The sequence below is a fragment of the Parasteatoda tepidariorum genome, chromosome 7 (genome assembly GCF_982258835.1).
Source record: "Parasteatoda tepidariorum strain Cologne lab strain chromosome 7, Ptep-v5.0, whole genome shotgun sequence".
NCBI classification, from domain to species: Eukaryota; Metazoa; Arthropoda; class Arachnida; order Araneae; family Theridiidae; genus Parasteatoda; species Parasteatoda tepidariorum.
In genome coordinates, this window is record NC_141761.1 from 13,371,133 (window position 1) to 13,390,992 (window position 19,860).

Sequence of the window (19,860 nt, forward strand, 5' to 3'; positions counted from 1 at the left end):
GTTTTACATCAGTGCCTCCTCTCATACCATAGTCAATAAGTTCTTTGGCAGCTTCAAAATTCTCCGACACATTCATGGAATTCATTCTCCGACACATTCAAAATTCTCCATTCATGGAGAACCCAGGATCGCTTTTTGATTTTACTCTAAAAAATTAATAAAACAATGATAACAATGATGAATAAACAATGATAAATAAAACAATGATGCCAAAACTCTGTGTTTAAAGAAATCTTTTTTTATTTAAAAACTGTTGTAGGAGATGTAACTATATATATTTTTTTTTATAAAATTATCTAACATTCTCAACAAAAATTTATTTTTAGAACACTTAAAGTGCAAAAGATTTTAACCTAAATTTATTAACAGTAACAGTATTTTAAAACATTTTTCAAATTCAAAGTAAATAATTTATTTGCCAAAGCATATAATATTAAATAATATATGCTTATCAATACACTGTTTTTGTTCATTAAAAACTTAGAAAACTAACAAATTTTGAAATATGATAGAGATAAAGCATTTATTAACCTCATTTTAACTATCTAAAATTTAATCATGCATTATAAATTGCAAGCTTCAAGAAAAGTCAAGAGAACGAAGAACAATAATACCAAATTTTTAAATTATTATAACTCAATCAAAATTTTAATGACATTACAGTTCAACTTAACATATAAAAATTTGATATCAAAGTATTATATTAATAATGCATATAAAAGAATGAGTTCTTCATGTGAGTCAGTTTGAAGAAAATGTCACTCTTGAGCATTACTAATTAAGCATTATTAATTAATTATTAAGTGCATTTTAACGATTTATTGCTCAATAAGCATAATTAATTATTATTAACGTCTTATTAGCATAAATATTAAATACTGAAGAAATAAATAAGTTTTAGCACTAATGATTTAATAATAAATAAAGAATAAACTACTTTTTTGAAAATTATTTTTAACATAATCAAGCTTTAGTCGTAACAATGCTTATAAATAATGCTAATATTACGCATTAGTGCTAATATTAAAAAATATATGCTGGCAATATAAATTGATTTGAAATATTTTTCAATCTTCCAGAATTATACTTTTTTATATAAGCATTGTATTTTGAAAACATTAGAATCATAAATAAAATAATACAGTATACATACAATAAAAATTTGTTTACACTGGTAACAGAAAAATTTTAAAAAATCTGTAAAATAAAAAACATAAAATTCAGAAAAGGACCTCTTTCCCGTGGATTGTAGAATACAAATGAATTATTTAACAAGATTGAAACAAAATTTAACTCATTCTATAATTACATTTCCTAAATAATTTTAAAAACTATCAGAACATGCAGTTGTTCATGGTCTGTATTATTTTAAGACTTTTTAGAAGCATTATGACTTAGCTTTAACTTTACATACATACATTTATTTTATAAATATATTTTTGTAGTAGAGCAATAAAAGGAAAAATTAAGAAATCACAATTGTTCATTAAACTTATATTAGCAATAAGCTCATTATAAAATTTATTTTTTGAATACTTACTACTTTTTCATTAGATGAAATTTAAATTAAAGTATTTTCATAATAGAAAATTAAGTTACTTATATTATCACTTATTTTAAATTATTTCTATAAAAAAACTAATCTTGGTTTCGTTTAAAAAAAGTTGGGTTTAAACTGTGGTTTAAGTGTGGTTTAAAAAACAGCTAACCCTGAAAGAGTCACTGAGCAGGGGAAACAGTATAAAAGTTGCATAGATTTTGTGCTGCAACTGTTCGACTCGTCTACAGTCAGTTAAAATGCGCAATTTTAGCATATAACATTAATGTCTTCACTAATTCTATTTTCTAGCATAACCTCAAGCTGTTATGATCCAATGAAAAACTTTCTTCTGCGCTCTTTAAAACTTTTTAACCGATCAAGTTTTCTGAAAGAGAGAAAGCTGATATATATCCTTAGAAGAATACCTAGTACTGAAATGTTAGATTTATACATTCTAGATTAAAAAACTTATTGTTCAACGACGATTCCTGTAAAACATAATGATAAATACTTTATAACGTGTTAAATAGTGAAACAATTTGAAGGTAAATAATACCAGTGTTACCAAATAATTATTAATAGTCTCAACAGTAGCTGCCATTTTTCTCCAGTGACGCTGGTACACAAGATCAGTATCTAAATTATAGGCCTGAGCAAGAGCCAATGCTTCTCCAAATTCTTCGTTGTTAATCTTTGAAAAAAGATAAAAGAAAATTAAGAAGATCCAGCTTGCAAGTTAGAATGCATTGGAAATACGGTATTATCACAAGAATACAAAAACATTAAATTTAAACTAAAAATAAAATAGTTTTTTTTAATTACAATATCAATAAATTTAAACATTTGAAAACTTTGAAATATTCAAATATTTTTTAATGGTTCACGTTTACAAACATAAATGCTAAATATAAATAATTCTATTTAAACTAAAACACTTCAGCATAGTCAGTAAAATTTGTGTTTCAAAAATAAATAAGCATAAAAATCAAATGATCATCAAAATCTTAAGGATGAGGAAGCCATTTATTAGTCCATAAAGTTTTCTTTTATGTATACAGTGTTCGCCTCTAAGCCTTTTTTTAGAAGGGCACCCTGGCCTACCTATCCTTTCATGTGCCCTCTTTCACCTTTTAAGCCAGCTCTTTCACCTTTTACCAGTGTTTTTAAGCCACCATCGCTTAAAAACACTGTCCACAGTTTAAACAATAATTTTGCACAGGTAAAATTATCTGTATACATAGGTTTAATTCTGATTACTTTTGTCAAGATAATTTGCAACTGGTTACATTTTTATAAGTTTCTCTTTTTTTTGGAGGGTATAATTGATGAATTTTTTAAAGAATTTTAAAGTTATTTTTTCAATACCTTTTTTTCCAAAAAAAGGTATTGAAAAAATTTTGAAAAAGAAAAAGGCTTCGTTAAATATTTATTTCCTCGTAATTTTCAGCTTAAATTATAGAAAAAGGTTGTTAATCAAAAGTTTTTTTCAAGTTGTATATAAATAATCAAGCAGTGATTTTCAAAAATGCAGTGATTTTTTTAGCATGCCTTTAATTAATGATTTTCTTTATAAACTACAAATTTTTTTTCTCATTTTGATAAGGAGTGAGAATTACTTTTTAAAATGCATACACACAAAATAGTATAAGAGGGTAAATTTTTTAAATAGTATAAGAGAAAAATTGTTGAGGATCAAATTCAGTTCCTACATAATATTACACATTTTTACACAGTTAAGTGAGTGCCTTTTCAAAACTCTAAGCACTTTTCTGTGAGAATGCACCCTGACCTTTGTTATTCCTAGGGAGAACTCTGTGTATAATGTTTTCACAAATGATTTTTATAAAATAATAATGTAAGTTTAAAAGTACGAAGCAAATAATAATAACAACACTAAAAACTAAAATTAAGTATGAATAAGGGAAAAGTTTGACAAAAATTACTTTTATGTCACCATTTTTAAACATTTCTGAAAATCAGCAAAAGTTCCTAAAAAATATTATTCTTAAAGTTCTTAAAAAATCAATTAAAATACCTGCTTATTTTCGTTTTAGCAACGTAAGTTTGAACAGTAGTACTAAAAATTGATAAAAATAATCCCATAGAATCCTGAAGAATAAGGGGGAGTAAACAACTTGCCGAAAAAAAATGTAATCCACAGGAACAATAAGGTACTTGAAAAAAAGCTAAAAACATAATTATACAAATGACCGAAACGTCAATGTTACACGGGATTGACAAGAAAATTCAAACCTTTAGTAATGATCACATCTATGCAGGATTGGCATCGTCTACACATGATGAGGACCAGGTTGTTGAGAAGCTTTTGAGAAATTGCTGCCAATCCTGCTGTATTGCGTCCCACACGTGTTCATGTTCAATGGCCTTAAAATCCGGGGACCTAGTCGGCCATTCCATGCGTCCAATATCTTCTCTCTCAAACAGCTCTGTGACAGCCACTGTACGAAAAGGTGTAAACATTATCGTCCATGAAGATGCATTCACAGCACCTCTAAAAAGACGTTCTTGAGGAAGAAGAACCTTGGTACAATAGCGGGTTCCAATTACTGAAGGACCTTGGAAGGCGTGCAGATCAGTACGGGTACTGTAACGAATCAAACTACATTAAATAAACAGCTCTTTTTTATAACAACTCATTCAAACACACAGCAACTAAATTATATTTAAAAAAAACCGTAAGCAAAATAAATGGAAAAACATGTAACCGGTTTGTATGAATCTTAAATTCAAAACCTTTCTGATGTTCCATAAATTCTTTTGCTCTTTTATTTTGTGTAATCTTTTTAAGTGTTTTTTTGTTTCATGCTTGTGTTAGCCAGATTTTTTTTTTTAAACTGAATAACTCCTCTCCCCTTTGAAGAACTTTTCCAGAGGAAAAAAAAACAGTTATTTATGAACTTATTTATGAACATACATCTCCAAAATTTAGGTTGAAACCAATGCATTATGATGCAATTAAAACATATCACTTTTAAAACTTAAGTTGAACTAAAGTTTCTACTAAATTATTTTTAGACTCAAGCAGTAAGCAATGGTAAAGAATTCATTTGGTATTAGATATCAAATTAAAATATTCAATAAAAGATTAGAATGTAAATAAATACCATAATTTAACTTCTCAAGAAATATAAACAACGAAAGCACCTATTTACAAACATATAGCCATTTCTAAAGACTGAAGCTAATTAGATCTTTTTTTTTATAAAATCAAAATGCTTTGTTTTATCTTATCCTGATTAGTTTTGAAGTCAAACAAAATAGTACTTAACAGTTTTAAACTTCACAAAATTAGATCCAACAATCTTTTTAATTATTTATATACATAACTTAAAAATATTATTTAGAAACACAATCACTTTTCTCTACAATTTAATTCGTTTAACACCAATGTTTTTCAATTTTCAAGTACAATAGTTTTGGGTAGACTATATTTGAGGGTGCCCCTTGATTCTCGCCAAGTTGTGATCGCGGTCGATCGCTAAGCTGGGCGATGTTGAAACCCAATCGTGATTCTGATTGGTTAAGAATTTAGCGTTATTTTTAAATGTTCAACGGCATGTAATTTCAGAGGTCCGTTAGTTCTACTTTAGATACCGGCTGGTAAGGTTACTTTTGAATCTGGTCAATAAGATCGAAGGTATGTGGGCAGTCATAAAAAGAGATTTAAGAAAAAAATGTCACCTCTAGTCCGGTATTATACACGCCATTTTCGATTCGTATTTCGTCGAATTTATGTGGCAATGGAGATACACAGATTCTAGTCATGATAAATTTAGATAATATCCAACTGTTATTAGATAATTCTGTGCACCTAAATCTGAGAATATTTAAGCTTAATGAAGAAGTGAGTTGTTTTTTTTCCTTTTCTTTCTGCGACTACTCCATTAATTTTTGCTTCGATTCAAAATCCTTTTTATTGGATTTATTAATTTTGCTTACATTGGGTTCATTGCAAGCTTTATCCGATGTTTTGTTGAAATTTTTCAATATTTTACTGAAAAATCATTATGTTTTGGCAGTCATTCCTGTTACCACGGTGTTCCGCTCAAATAGGAATGGCGCTAAACATAAGATCCCAATTTCGCCAAGGGACACCCTCAAGTATATTTTTACCCTTTTGCACTTATACTTGTATTCTTTGATTCTATGATGAAAATTACATTTGGTTCTTAATGTTTTCAGGTTAACCTTTATTCGTAAGAGTTTTAATTTTCCTCGAAATCTTTTCTGATTCAGTTTCAATCGTGTATGGATAGATTAATCATCAATCATATTATTTGGTGACTCTTTTAGATTTACTCTTTGCATAACACCAATTCTATCAAAGTATTCTTTTATTTATTTTTTTTTTTTGAGTTGATGTTTCGCAGTCAGGTCATTTTCTTGTCTCTGCCAAACTGGTTTTTATCATGAAAGAGGTTTACTTGTTTAGCATTGACTGTCGGTTTCTTTCTTCTGTTCATTCCTACACGACAAATGAATCACTTGCTGAGTTAAAAAATTAATTTACGTCTTAAAGTGGGCATAAATTTCGAGACAAATTTAAAACGATTAGTTCTTATTGACTGAAATGAGATGGTTTCGCACAAATTAGTTTTTTCTCCCCATATTGGGGAATCAATACTTTCAAGCAGCTTAACGCAGAGGTGACAAATGCATGAATTATGAATGACATGCGAAAGTAATAAAGCTAAAAGCGAATAAATACTAATACAGAAATTTAAAAAAAGTTTTCAAAATATTTCTTTGTTTTTTTCAATCGAGGAATATGTGTTAGTTTCCTATTGCTCTTATTTAATAATCTAATTGAACCAATATCATTTATCACGGACAGATGGAATTCATAGTACAGAAGAATTTAACAGAAGAATGTAATTTAATGACAGAAGAATTTAACTGCCAACGATTTCAAATTCATCACCGTATATTTGAGAAATGGCCATAATTTTCTTTTACTTACGAAATGGCCATATTTAGGCAAACGAAAATATTTGGTGAGCTAATAATTTTCCACAATAGGCTAACATTTTGGAGACAAAGTTCAAACTTTTGGTTTTTAGATTATGAATCAACCGAAACCTCAGTTTCACTACTTTTTGACGAGTGTCATAACGATGCTCCAAAATTTGTTAACGTCTGAATCAAAATTCTAGCTAAATTCTAGCTAGTAAAATAATCAGAAATTCGATAACTTGATTTGGTCATTTTTTTAACGTTCGAAAAAACAGAAAGTTTTGATAGATTAACGATAGCCTATAATGATCTAACCTTGTGAGGGTTGTTGAAATTATCATTGTCATCACTGTATACATTAGACTCTTCTTTATCAATATCACTGTAAACTTTAGGAAATAATTTTCGATATTGTGTTCGAGTTTATACTACAAATATAGACGTATACTACAAATATAGACCAACAGATACTAAACACTTACTTTTCAAACTTAATTTCAAGGAGATAACTCAATGAAACGGAACGGCTCAAATGATGCTTCTCAAATAAATTATTCCAGCAAATTATTTATTTATCACATTTAATTCAAAAAAAATCTTGGATTCAGTAGCATAACTTACTTTAAACATTTAAACTTTTAGAACACCAAGAGCAATCGTTGCCATGAGAACATAAAATGAACTAAAGCAAGTCATTTGAACTTACGTAAAAAATAAGTATTGTTTATGCGAACCTAGAAAAAAGGTAGCAATTTTTAACATTCATTTTCATTCCTTATTTTAGAATTGCTTTTTGGCGAGTTTTTTCTTTTTGTTGCTGTACGCATAAATATTTGATGCTGAATTTAACTAAAACTCATATTGTATAAATTGTTAATAGGAGTTATTAAATGTGTTTATTCATCAAGTTATTCATTTTGCTTCAATCCTACGTCTAAATTTCGACTACGAGAATCCTTCTAAGAGACGTTTTTAGATAGTTGTTTCGTAGACGTCTCCTAAGGTCCACCGCATATTTTAGCCATATTACGTCTATCATAGTTATCCATCAGACGTCTGTGCTTAAGCCATTTTAGGTTATACATTTATAAGTTATTTGAAAATAACTAGTAGTAAAAATTCTTTAAATATTGTTTCAACAATAATTTGTTGTTGCTAGCCTATTGGTCAGAACTTTCTTCAGAGGGGGGGGAATATTATGTAATGTTAAAACAATTATATATTAAATATAATCCTTAAATAGAGCATTTATCCAACGCGCAAACGTTTAAAAACCTTTCCCACAAGAAAGTAATAATATTGATCTAATTATCTCAAAAAATGTGATGATGTGGCTTTAGCAGGTTGGGAAATTGATCAGTCCCACGCTGCTGAGACCTATTAACATTTAAATATATTGTCCAGAAATATATAAAAACCCTCTTTCCAAGGTCAAATGTGCTATTCTCTACCTATCCATCAGCATGTAAGGTTGTCATTCTGGGGCTCTGGCCCTTACTTTAATAAAATTATATTATGATTCCTGCATTTTCCTGTATCTTTTTCAAGAAGCACCGGCCACACTACGAACTTACTATGTTTAGGCTTTAAAAGCGTAACATATATATATATATTTGGTGCTTAGCATACGAAACTTTTTCCTGGCATAACGTTTAACTAACTATCTAAAATTCGATGGAAAAATCTACAGATTATCTAGAACTTAAAATATCGTCCGCACAAATTACCTTGTTTGAACTCACTCCTGGAAAACATTTAGTTTGCGTCTTTGAACATCAAAATCCGATAAATGCATAAAAAGTTATTCAGAGTGGCTCGATTTTTTTGCACCACGTACTTGATATTTATAATTTAATAAAAACTTAAATTATTCATATATTTTTAAAAACCAAGTTCAATTAAAATTTAAACTTCTACAACTTGAAGACATGAAAGTATCTATTAAATCTTCATACAACTTGCAGTGGGTAAAATAGTGATTGCTTCTGTCACATTATCTGTTATAACATAATATTTTAACATGTATTATTGCGAACTGCAGCATTAGATATCATTAAGTATTATATTATAAAAAAAATAATTTGTAGTTTTTACTGAACAGCAATCAATAAATTTAATTTAAATACAAGGCACAATACGTTTATACACACAGGTTTATTTATTCATTAATTTATAACCGTCGTTGAATCGCCAACCCAAGACTGATAATGTTCAACTCCGTAGCCTTGTCATTTTGTACCCAATCCAGACGACAAGGGCACTCCTGGATCAAGTATTGGGAGAAATTTGTCTTCCTGGGTGACTAATTTGATGGAACTAACCCGCCTTTGCGTTATTAAGAGAAGAGAATCACGAAAACCCTCCACGGTTAATCTGACTGCAAGGGGACCCTAACCCATGATCCTACTACCTCTGAGGATATTTTACGTCAGCACATAGGTCGATGCAAGAAGGATGCGGAATTAATATCGACCAGCAATCGGGATTTCACCTCATTGAATCACCTCATTGGAAGGCAAACGCTCTATGCCCTGAACTATCACGGCTCCACACACATTGGTTTAGAAAAATAAGATAAAAATAAAATTAAAACTATCCAATTAAAGTCAGCTTTTTTTTTTAAATAAAAGATTGCTTCCTAAAGAAAATCCTCTTGGACTTTTTTAGAAAAGGCCAACTTTTATAGCTACCCTACTAACTAATGCTTAAAATGGACAAGCGTTTCGAAAACACTATTTGTGGTGGAAGAAAAGGTTTACTGCCTTTGGGTTTATCATTTGATGGCAAAATTCAAATTTGTCATTTTAAGAACAAAATCTTTAACAGTTTGCTCTTGTTATGTTATATTATTTTGTGGGCAAGATAAAAATTTTAGTCAGGTTGATCTGTAAACTAATAATTTGCGTTTGGTAATACGGATTATAGCAATTACTAATGAAGTATAACTGCCTATTTTGGTTCATTTTTTAATCATTAAATAAAGCAGCGATTGTAAAAAATATTAATTGCGATATTCATCCAAAAAAAAAAAATTAAGCTTTCTTATGAAATTTTTTTTTAAAAATATTGAAGCGCTCAACGCTGTTGTTTAAATTGTATTGCAAAGAAAATTTCGAAAAAAATCAAAATAGCGATTAAAATAACAGCTAGTGTTTTTACTATTTTTCTAAATTTATACAATGTCAAAATAAAGAGTGGACATCCTGAATAACGTATGATCTAATGATCGGATATTTTTTTCTGGATTCTAAGGACTCAATCTTAACAGTTTACGTCTTAGCCTATAACATTTAATTATCGGAAGATAATTATGGCTAAAAAATAATATCTGATAAATATTTATTATTTTATTAAGTAATAACCGAAAAAAACTTGATTTCTGAGGTATAAAAAAAACCTTACATAATTTTAAAGTATCTAATTTTAAATAATCAATAAACTAATTTGATAACTTTAATTTATCAAATTTCAATACAAAAATCGAGCAAAATCGTTCGAATAGTTTTTGAGAAATCAAATTTTGAATATACGATTCAAGATATAACATTAAGAAAAAGAGATTTTGAAGAGTATTTCGGTGACTAAATCTAAAACCAATATGAAAGTTTGATGATGCATTTCTTGCTAAACTTTCTAGAAAAATAACAGCGATAAAGCTGGAAATCTATTAAGTTATGAATGAAGCAAATATAAATTCTTCTTAGCCTAATTAACAGAGCCATTGGCATGTAATAAACACTAAATTACTTAATATTTTCACAAGAAATTTCAATGCATATAGAACGAAAAATTTGAAATTTAAACATTAGTTGCTGTTATCATTAAGATAATTTCAACAGCAAAATAATGAACAACGACACTATTTAATTGCATTTATTTTTGATTTACCAATGCCCATATTTAAAATTGATTTGTCATAAAGGCTTGATGGAGTGCAATTTTTGAACCTAATCCAAACATTAAAATCCCAACATGCATGGAGTAATTCCAAGGATAAATAAAAATATTTTCAGAAGAGATTGCAATTAGCATCAAATTATTTTAAAAATTATGTAATAGTATTTTTAATTTCAGAAAATACTTATATTTGTATTATATTAAATTATCAAACACAATTTTAATAAATCTATTTTAACAAAAAATAAAAAAAAAATGTTTTCAAATCTACTAAAACAAAGGTTTTTTCAGTACGAAGTTTTTTTCATATTTTTTCAACTTAATAGTAAAAAATTAACAAAAATTATAATACTTTTAACTGAATATAGCATGCGCAATTGTAAAAAAAATTGTTTTACTGTTGTATTAATATTTTAAGAAACGTATAGTTGTAACAAATTTTAACATATCTGACGGATGTAAACAAATCGGGTAACACTCAATGCATTTATATTAATGTTTAGAAAAAGATTACGTAGTCATTCGTACTTTTCAGGATAAAATAGAAAATCCAAATTTTTCTTTTTTAAATTTTCAAACTGTAACGATATTAACTACATGCATCTTTAAACATACATCTCACATCTGTTTTTATTTTCCAGAAAAGAATGGGGTCTTAAATAGTTTGATGGCTTTAAAATAGTTGTCAAACAATAGACGTCTCCTTAGTATTTATTATAAGGATTCCTCATCTTGGCCCTCTGTGGATGTATTTTTTCTTTGTTCTCACCAATTTACAAAGGGGAGTCGTGGGGGCTCTGGGGATAAAGTGTTGGGTTCGAACCCTAGCGATGGCTGATCAATACGAATTTCGCATCCGTCTCGCATCGATCACAGTGCCGACGTAAAATATCCTCAGTGGTAGATGGATCATGGATTAGACCCTTGCGACAGTCTAACCGTGGGAGGTTTTCGTGTTTTCCTCTCTATGAAACGAAAATGTGGGTTAGTTAAATCAAAAAATACTTCACGAAGGCAAATTTCTCCCAATACTTGATCCAGCAATTCCCTTGTCTTCTGGATTGAGTTCAAAATGACAAGGCCACGGAGTTGAACATTAGTAGTCGTAAATCCCTAAAGTTGGGTCGAATGTCCAACGACGGTTATAAAATAAAATTTACAAAGGGGTAGGAGTTAAATCAATTCTACAGATTCGGAAAAAGCTTTTTCAAAGAGATTTTCACAACTGATCAAATGGTAGTTATTTAAGCATATCCCTTGTTGTTTGATGGGCATTGGACAGGGGGACATTTAATGACCAGCGTGTAAAAATACGCACTTTTTACTTTTGTTAAGAGTAAGAAAATTGCCAAGCATGCATAAAAGCGAAAAATTTTCTTGATGGTATTTTTCCACTAACTATTTGGATAAAAAAAAGCTCTTTTTAAGTTAAGGAAAATGAAAAAGATTGTGAACATCAAAATTCAAGTTTATTGGAATCAAAGTTTAAGAAAATATTCCTCGTGTTCTGAAATCTGTTGTTTTGAGCGGAGAAAGAAAGCTAACAAAAAGAACTAGCAAAGTTATTAAGGGTTTTATATAGTATAAATAGTATTACTGTAACTAGAAAAAAAAAACTAAAAGTGTTTTTGAATCTTAATTGAGAAGTTAAAATTGATTTTTTTATGGAAACAGGTTTAGATCTTAAAATTTATGGAACATGAGAATAAAATTCTTACCTGAATTATGGAGTATCACATTATCAGAAAAGAAGGCCGCAACTTGTTCTGTAAAAATTGCAAATAAAATAATGTATAAATATGTTAATAGGCATTTCAAACCATAAAATTCAATAAAAAAATTCATTAAAAAATTAATGATACTTATATTTTACAAAATGTAAGTGTGCGCGGTGCAAAAGATCATAAGAGCAGGGAAAAACGAGACAGTAACTTATAGTTTGTCTATATAAAGAACTCCCCTTAGGACAAAGTCTAAAACCGTCTACTGTTATGGAAATCAGAAAACAGCAGAAATAATTAATCACAAGAGGGTACTTTTATTAACGTCAATGTTTCATTAAATTTGGTAATAAGCACTGCCGGTATTACGGTAATTGGTGTAGTTTTAATAGGTAGCAAAAATACTAATGGTACAGTGTATTTTATTAGTCTATTTGGTACCTATTAAAACTGCATCAATTCTGCCCAGTTTTATAATAGATATTGTTATTATAGATTTGTATTACTAATGTGAATTATTTTTATACCCTCCAAAGGCTCAATTTTAAGAACTGATTGGATGGAAATTATAAGTAAATCAAACAAGCAATTTATTTCTCATTATTAGTCGTAAGTAAATTATACTTTTACAAGCTTTTAACTAATGTACTTTATTATACATGCATATACCTATAAATTAATTATATGTTTTGTACTCAAATAATCATCTCATTTTCAAGAAAGTTGAATCTTAGTGAAAATAAATTTTAATTTAGAAAATTTTATGTTTGATTGTCTGCATTTTTAACATTTTAAGACAGTAGTTTAAAAAAATTTTAGTAAAATTTAATGAAAGTTGTTGAAAAATTCACTGAAAATTTGAAAAAAGTTCAGAGGGAATGTATTGTCTCCGATTCTATAACATAATTTAATAATATATATTAATTAGTCAATTGTTAGCATTAATTAGTTAGCTCTTGAGTTCACCCTTTTGAGCTGTTAAGACCGACACTTATTAGTTTTCATAAATCCGATCATTAGAACAAAAGCTATGCAGAGTTATCTCACTTTCTCTCTCTTTTTTTAAGTGGTCCATTTGAGATGCTAAATTTGAATGAAATCAGAATGGGATGTTTTTCATGCAAATTCATTGTTTCTACAGCAAAATTTATTCTTTTAGTTGCATTTGTTTTTGCTATTATTGTATGAAAGGTTAATACTTTACGAACTTGATATCAAAACAGTTTAAAAAGATGGTACAATCGTGTCGATTTATTTATTTTTACAAATGATTTTTTTTAAATAATAATTTAATAATAATTTAAATAATAATTTTGTTTCTTTTTGGTAATTTAGTATATTTAATGTCACATTCATCATGATGCACTTTTTTTGGATCTTGGTCCAATAGATGCGACTTTTTATATAGTAATTTTGCCAAACGTATTTCATTTTTTGTTTTAATATTTATTTTCAGCCAGATTCTTCAGAAAAAAAGAGCCAGAATGCTAATTTTTATCGAGATGATTTATAGAATACCTACTTCTCTTATTTACTAAGGAAACATGATATATACTTATTACTAAATTATATGAATAATTGATAAATTAAGTTATTAATTAATATCAGAAATTAATATTCAATTTTATTAATCAATTAACAGAATAAGATAAATCTATTTTATTAATATGAAGAGATTGAGTCGAAGAAAAATAGAACTATAGTCATGAATATTAAAAAAAATTCTTTAAATCTGAAACAAGTCTTATAGTTGGAGGTTTTAAGGCAATTGTTTCGCTTCCAAATTTCAAACTTCTTCAGACTAAACTTTCAAACTCACTCAAGTGGAAATTGGAATTTAGTTAATTTTTATATCTGAATGACAAAACTACCCATCGAATGTTTGGGGGCTATTTCTATATCATGACGCCCGGTGGCTGAGTGGAGCCACAGGTCCTTGGTTCGATCCTTGGGCCGGGCAAGGTTGACTAAGCCTTTCATCCCTTCAGTAGGATCGATGAATGAGTACCATGGGATCTAAACACTGGGGGTTTTGCGCTCGGCTGACCCCCTAACCGGAACATCTGCTCCTGCACTCCAGAGCCCAAGGTCAAGAAAACTAAGATGGGCACAGTAGGCCTTGGCCCTCTATGGGCTGTCGCGCCACTGAGTTCAGTTATTTCTATATCATCAGTCCAGAATCTTATTTTTAATCAAGATTAATAATAATGTTCTTTGTAGTCTTGGAAGTAAAGGAAATGTCTTTTAGCTGTCACCGACGTTTGTGATGCTGTAGTGTGTCTACCAATACATAAATACAATTCTAATATCACTAGTATGTAAGATATGCTAACTCGCTTCAATGTTGGGGTACCTTTTCATCATGGAGCTAGGAGTAGATGGAGACACTAGCAGAAATTCGTGAAGCCGAAAGCTCGGCAATGTTAACCGCGAAATTAACCGTCGGCCATCTTACATTCTTCAAAACATTGGCAGTTGTAGCTCGTTTATGCTTGAATTGTCGTATGTTCGGACAGTCATTATCGTTTTTATTTTATTCGTTATTCGAGTAGTCTTACTTTGTCTTATTATTTTTTCTTGGACTTCTTATTATTTTAATTATATTATTTTAATTATGACTTCTTGTATCTTAAGGTTTTGTGTTACTTTATAAAAATTTCAGCTGTAGTTTTATTTATTTCTGTCGAAGTTATTCATCTAAAAATTGATATTTTTTAATTAATATTTTTGATTAAATTGATATTTTTTAAAACCAGGAAGTATCCCATTGCATTCCAAATATGAAATAGATAAAAAAAAAATTTAAAAATCTAATATTATATACAAGTGATTGCATATAGTATTAGATAATAATAAAGTACTCCATGATTATATACATATTTATTCTAAGCTTTATAGCGATGTAGTTTCTGCTTAATGTTAAGGTATTGATAGTTTTTGTTCTATATCTTCATTTAATGTATTTCTCCTAAAAAAAAAATAATAATAATTTTTATTAAATCGTAGGGTTTTCTGATCCCTAAAGGAAGTCCTTTTTTAAATCAAAGTGATTTATTTTAAATTTAGCAATAATCAATTTCCTATTTATAGAGAATATATATATATATATATATATATATATATATATATATATATATATATATATATATATATATATATATATATATATATAGATATTTAAGGATTTGTGAAGTTAAACCTTTTTAAAGAAATTGTTTATTGCTCTCAAGGCTAAGATATTTTGAGTTAGTCACTAGAATACTGTGATAATATTTTCTCAATCTCTAATTTTTATTTGTTTTTAAGAAATATTTTGACAAAAAAATTTTAAACTAATTTACTTAGTAAGCAATTAAAAATGTCATATTTTAAGTATTCATAAAATTTTCATAGTATAAATTATTTAGGTATATTAATATGGATTTGTATAGACTAATTTTTAGCAAGAGAAATGAACATAAATTATGTATTGCACTCTCTGAAATTCTTTTTTTAACAAGAAACATCTTTCAATATTGTGGTATTCAATTTTATTTTCTATATTGAGCTATGAGTTAGCTCCATGGATGTGACATATTCATAACCGCTCACAGCTTGTTCTTTAAATCCTAATTTTTCTTAACGTAATAAGTTTATCTTCCTTTACTAGTATAATAATTATTAAGTTTGAACTCTTAAGTTTGAACTTATAAAACTCTCAGGGTGGTTGAAATTTTACAATTCTTAATAAATTTACATATATTTTTTAAGTTGTATTGATAAATACATAGCGATTGTAAAATCAAATAGAACTATTTTTGTTTTAAAAATTCTCCAAGTTAAAGTTTTTTTTTTCTAAATGTTTTTGTTGTATACCTTCATTGAAAACATTAAATGTGTTTTTCTCTACATTTAAGAATCTTTTTCTGGATTTATAAAGTTCAATGCACCCCTCTAAGGAAATTGTTAGTTGCTTTTTGTTGTATACATTAAATGTACATACCTTCATTGAAAGCATTGAACATGTTTCTCGCTCAATGTATATATATATATATTATTATAGTTTTTTTTAACGCATAATATTTTCTAATCCCTAAGCTAATTTTTTTTTCTTTCAAATTTAATAATTTTGAAAACAGCTATATTCAATTTATAAACAAAATATATGTATATATTTAAGGATCTGTTTCTAGATTTTTCAATGTGTCTTTGCTCAGGTTTAAGAATTTTTTTTTTTTTTTGAATAATCACTAGAATACTGTGATAATATTTTATTAATCTGTAACATATTTTTCCTTTCTTTTAATAAACATTTCGACATATTTTTTTTAAAATTGATTTACTTTGTATGCAATTAAAAATGTCCTATTTAAGTATTCATAAAACTCTTAAAGTATAAATCTTCATATGTATAGATTTATTTTTAGCAAGAGAAATTTGTATAAATTTATGTATTTCATTTTCTGAAATCATTCTTTTACAATAAACATCTTTCAATATTGTGGTATTCAATTTATTTCTATATTCAGCTTGGAGTAGGTTCCATGGATGCAACACATTCATAACTACCTAATATTTTTTTTCTTGTCTTTTCTTAAAATAATTAGTTACCTGACTTTATGGACCTATGAATTAAAACTATCAGAGTAATATAAATTTTAAATTTCTAGATAATAAACTTTTTATCTTCTTGAAATTGTTTTGAAAAGTGCATAGTGATTGTTAAATGAACTTGACCTAATATTAACTTTACCAGGAATTCCATTTGTTTTAAAAATTCTGTCAAGTTGAAATGTTTTTTCTAAAAGTTAGAAATACGAAAATTCTAACGGCTAAATAAAAATTGAAAAAGCTGGATGGATCTCTTATTTAACTTAAAAGACTAAACTCGACACTTTAAATCAAATTAAGAACCCTTCAAAACTGCCCTCCAAGCTTCGTTAAAAAGCATGGATTAACTAGAAATAGAAAGATGTATGAGCGCACAACGACGCAGCAAGTAAGATGGCGGAAAATTGTCGCGGTTGCTTCACCTTGAAAGGAGTGGGTCAATGGGAGTGTCTTCTCCACTTACTCCTAGCTCCATGCTTTTCATAGATGAATTGACGATATGACTCTCCCCACAATGCAATTGATATTAAACAACCTTGCAAATTTTATTTTTAAAGTTTTTCTGTTTAATAAAACTTATTTTCACTTTTGTTTTACTTTAAGTCTCATGTATTTCGTTTTTGAAGATTAAGTTATAAATAATTTTGTGCTCATCTTGTAGCTCACTCGAGAATAAAAATTTTTTTTTTGTGGCATCTGAATTTTTTTTTTACTACTAGTTATATTTCTATAATGAATTTTGTTAGGTCTGAAAGTGAAAAAAACTGTAAGCAAAAATTAATTATTCACGCAATCTGCCTTGTAAAATTGTTTTTGTGAATGACCTAAAAAGAATGATCCTAAAATAAAATTTTCTTTCAAGCCTGCGCAATTTTAACAAGTTTTTATATTAACTGTAAAAATGTAATAATCAAACAAAGAAAAACTATTTAGTTTCAAAAGATTAATAAAGACAAAAAAAAAAATCAAGTTGAGATATGTTTGGCATTTTTCTATTATAAGCTACATATCGGAAATAAATGTTTTTCAAAAATGAAATTTGTTTTATCAGTTTTAGAAAAATCTATTTCAGCGTTTATAGCATTAGCAATAGAGAGAAAACAGTTGCGAAGCCACTTTTTATTGAAATCAGTAACGAACCACTTGCATTGTTTTTCATATTGCAAGACAAAACTGGAGCCAAAGTAAAATTGTTGCTAGGGTTAGGGTATTGTTTTTGGTTATTATTTTTTATTGGCGAGGCAGCTAACCAAAGATTTTGGTGCGATAATGGTTTTTTTTATTATTATTTTTTTATACAAAAATCTGGCGCTGTCGGTAAAATTTAAATACTGCAGTTTGAGAAAAATTATATGAACTTGAAATTAATTAAATTTACATAAACTTTAGATAAATTAGATTTTGTTTGGGTGAACGGGAGGACAAAATTTTTTAAAGGGCTAACAATTTGCTAAAATGGAAGACAAAGTTCTAACTGGTGTTTTTTGATCGGAATTAAGATAAAATTCGTTTTCTGGGAAAAAGAATCGCAATATTTTGTCAAGGCCATATTGTAAGAGAAGTTTAAGTTAAACGAAACGTTTTAGTGGGGTAAGGATTGCCTACTATGGATTTTGTTTAAAAGCAAAATTCAAGCTTCGGGTTTTTTTAAGTTAAAAACTTGTATTGGTCATTAATCACTTTAATTTACAAGTGGGTTTCCCTTATATAGCTTAAATTTTAAGGCAAAAATTCAAACTTTCAGGTTGTAGATCAAAAATCGTCGCTTTGAAACTAAACCGTGGTAACTCAAAAAAGCAAGTTTTTCAGGAGAGTGATTTCAAACTTTCCGCGCTAATGCTAATCGCGGGAATGCGATGACGATTTACTGCTCTCTAAATTAACTTTATGGAACTATAAAGATAACAGTTTTTCTAAAAGGGTGACTTTTTTTACACAAAATGACCCAAAAATCTCATTTTTTGACTTTTTTGAGTTACAACGGTTTAGTTTCAAAGCGACGAAATGAACTATAATTTCAGGCAGACAATGGTGAAATGGCTTATGGTGTTTCAGATAATAACTTAACTATATCTTAATTTGAGCCGTGGTAGTTCAGGGGATAGAGCCTTCAAATGAGGTGAACGGGGTTTGTTTCCCAGCGAAGGCCAGTCGATACGGATTCCGCACCTGGCTCGCACCGACCGCAGTGCTAGCATAAAATATCCTCAGTGGTAGACCGATCATGGGTTAGAGTCTCCTTGCCATCAGTCTACCGTGAGAGGTTTTCAAAAAGTCCTTCTGGAAGGCAAATTTCTCCCAATACGTTACACAGGAGTTCCCTTGTCTTCTGGATTAGGTTCAAATTTACAAGGTTATGGAGTTGAACATTAGCTGTCGTAAACCCAAGAAAGTGGATCGGCTGTTCAACGACCGTTATAAAATTATAAAATATTTCTTAATTTGATAACTGTTTTTGGATGGAAGGCTTAACATTTATCTACAAGAAATTAATGTTAAATTGCAAAATTCAAACTATTTTTTTTAACCCAGTTAGGACCTCTTTTTGCTGTAGTTTTTTAAATTTTTGATCGACGGCTTAGTGGAAATTTTGACGAAATAACACAAAATAGTAATTTCTCACAATAAGCTAAGAGTTATGAGGAATTTTGGTTCAAAAATTAGCTTAATCAATCATAAACTGCTTTGGCTAAAAAACACTTTTGGGTAGGTTAAAATAAAACATTCCTGCAACAATAGAACAGTGGCTCATAGATATCAAAGATCTACAATTTCATGACCAATGCAATGATGTTCAGCATTTACTTTACTTTCTGGGCAAGTTGGCAAAAAATAATTTGGAGTTGGTGTGCTTCGAGTAAACATCTAAGCCAATCCATCCCAACATTATCGCAGTGAGACTTTTTTAAAAATCTTTTTGTTTTAAAGAGAAATTTTTTTTAAGTTGGTTGGCTAATGAAAGTTTTTGATGCCAAACAGAGGCTTACGATATACTGTTAGGGTTCAACTGAGTTGTTAAATTTGAATCTTCTAAAATCGTGAATTTTTACTTAACAAGAAAGTTAACAAGACTGCTTTCGTCATTATTTTCAGTTGGATTAATGTTTTTTTTAACTATTTATAGGTGGAGTGGGTAAC

The 19,860-nt window shown here is 28.6% G+C and overlaps 1 protein-coding gene across 1 annotated transcript in view; it reads right to left on the minus strand.

Annotated features, from left to right (window-relative positions):
* LOC147806860 (uncharacterized) overlaps positions 1 to 19,860 on the minus strand; it is a 94,014-nt gene that overhangs the window by 37,808 nt on the left and 36,346 nt on the right. The window contains exons 6-8 of the mRNA XM_087167354.1: positions 12,130 to 12,177; positions 3,794 to 4,145; positions 2,106 to 2,231 (exon numbers count right to left, since the gene is read on the minus strand). The gene's annotated coding sequence lies outside the window, so the exon portion shown is untranslated. The remainder of the gene's footprint in view (positions 1 to 2,105; positions 2,232 to 3,793; positions 4,146 to 12,129; positions 12,178 to 19,860) is intronic.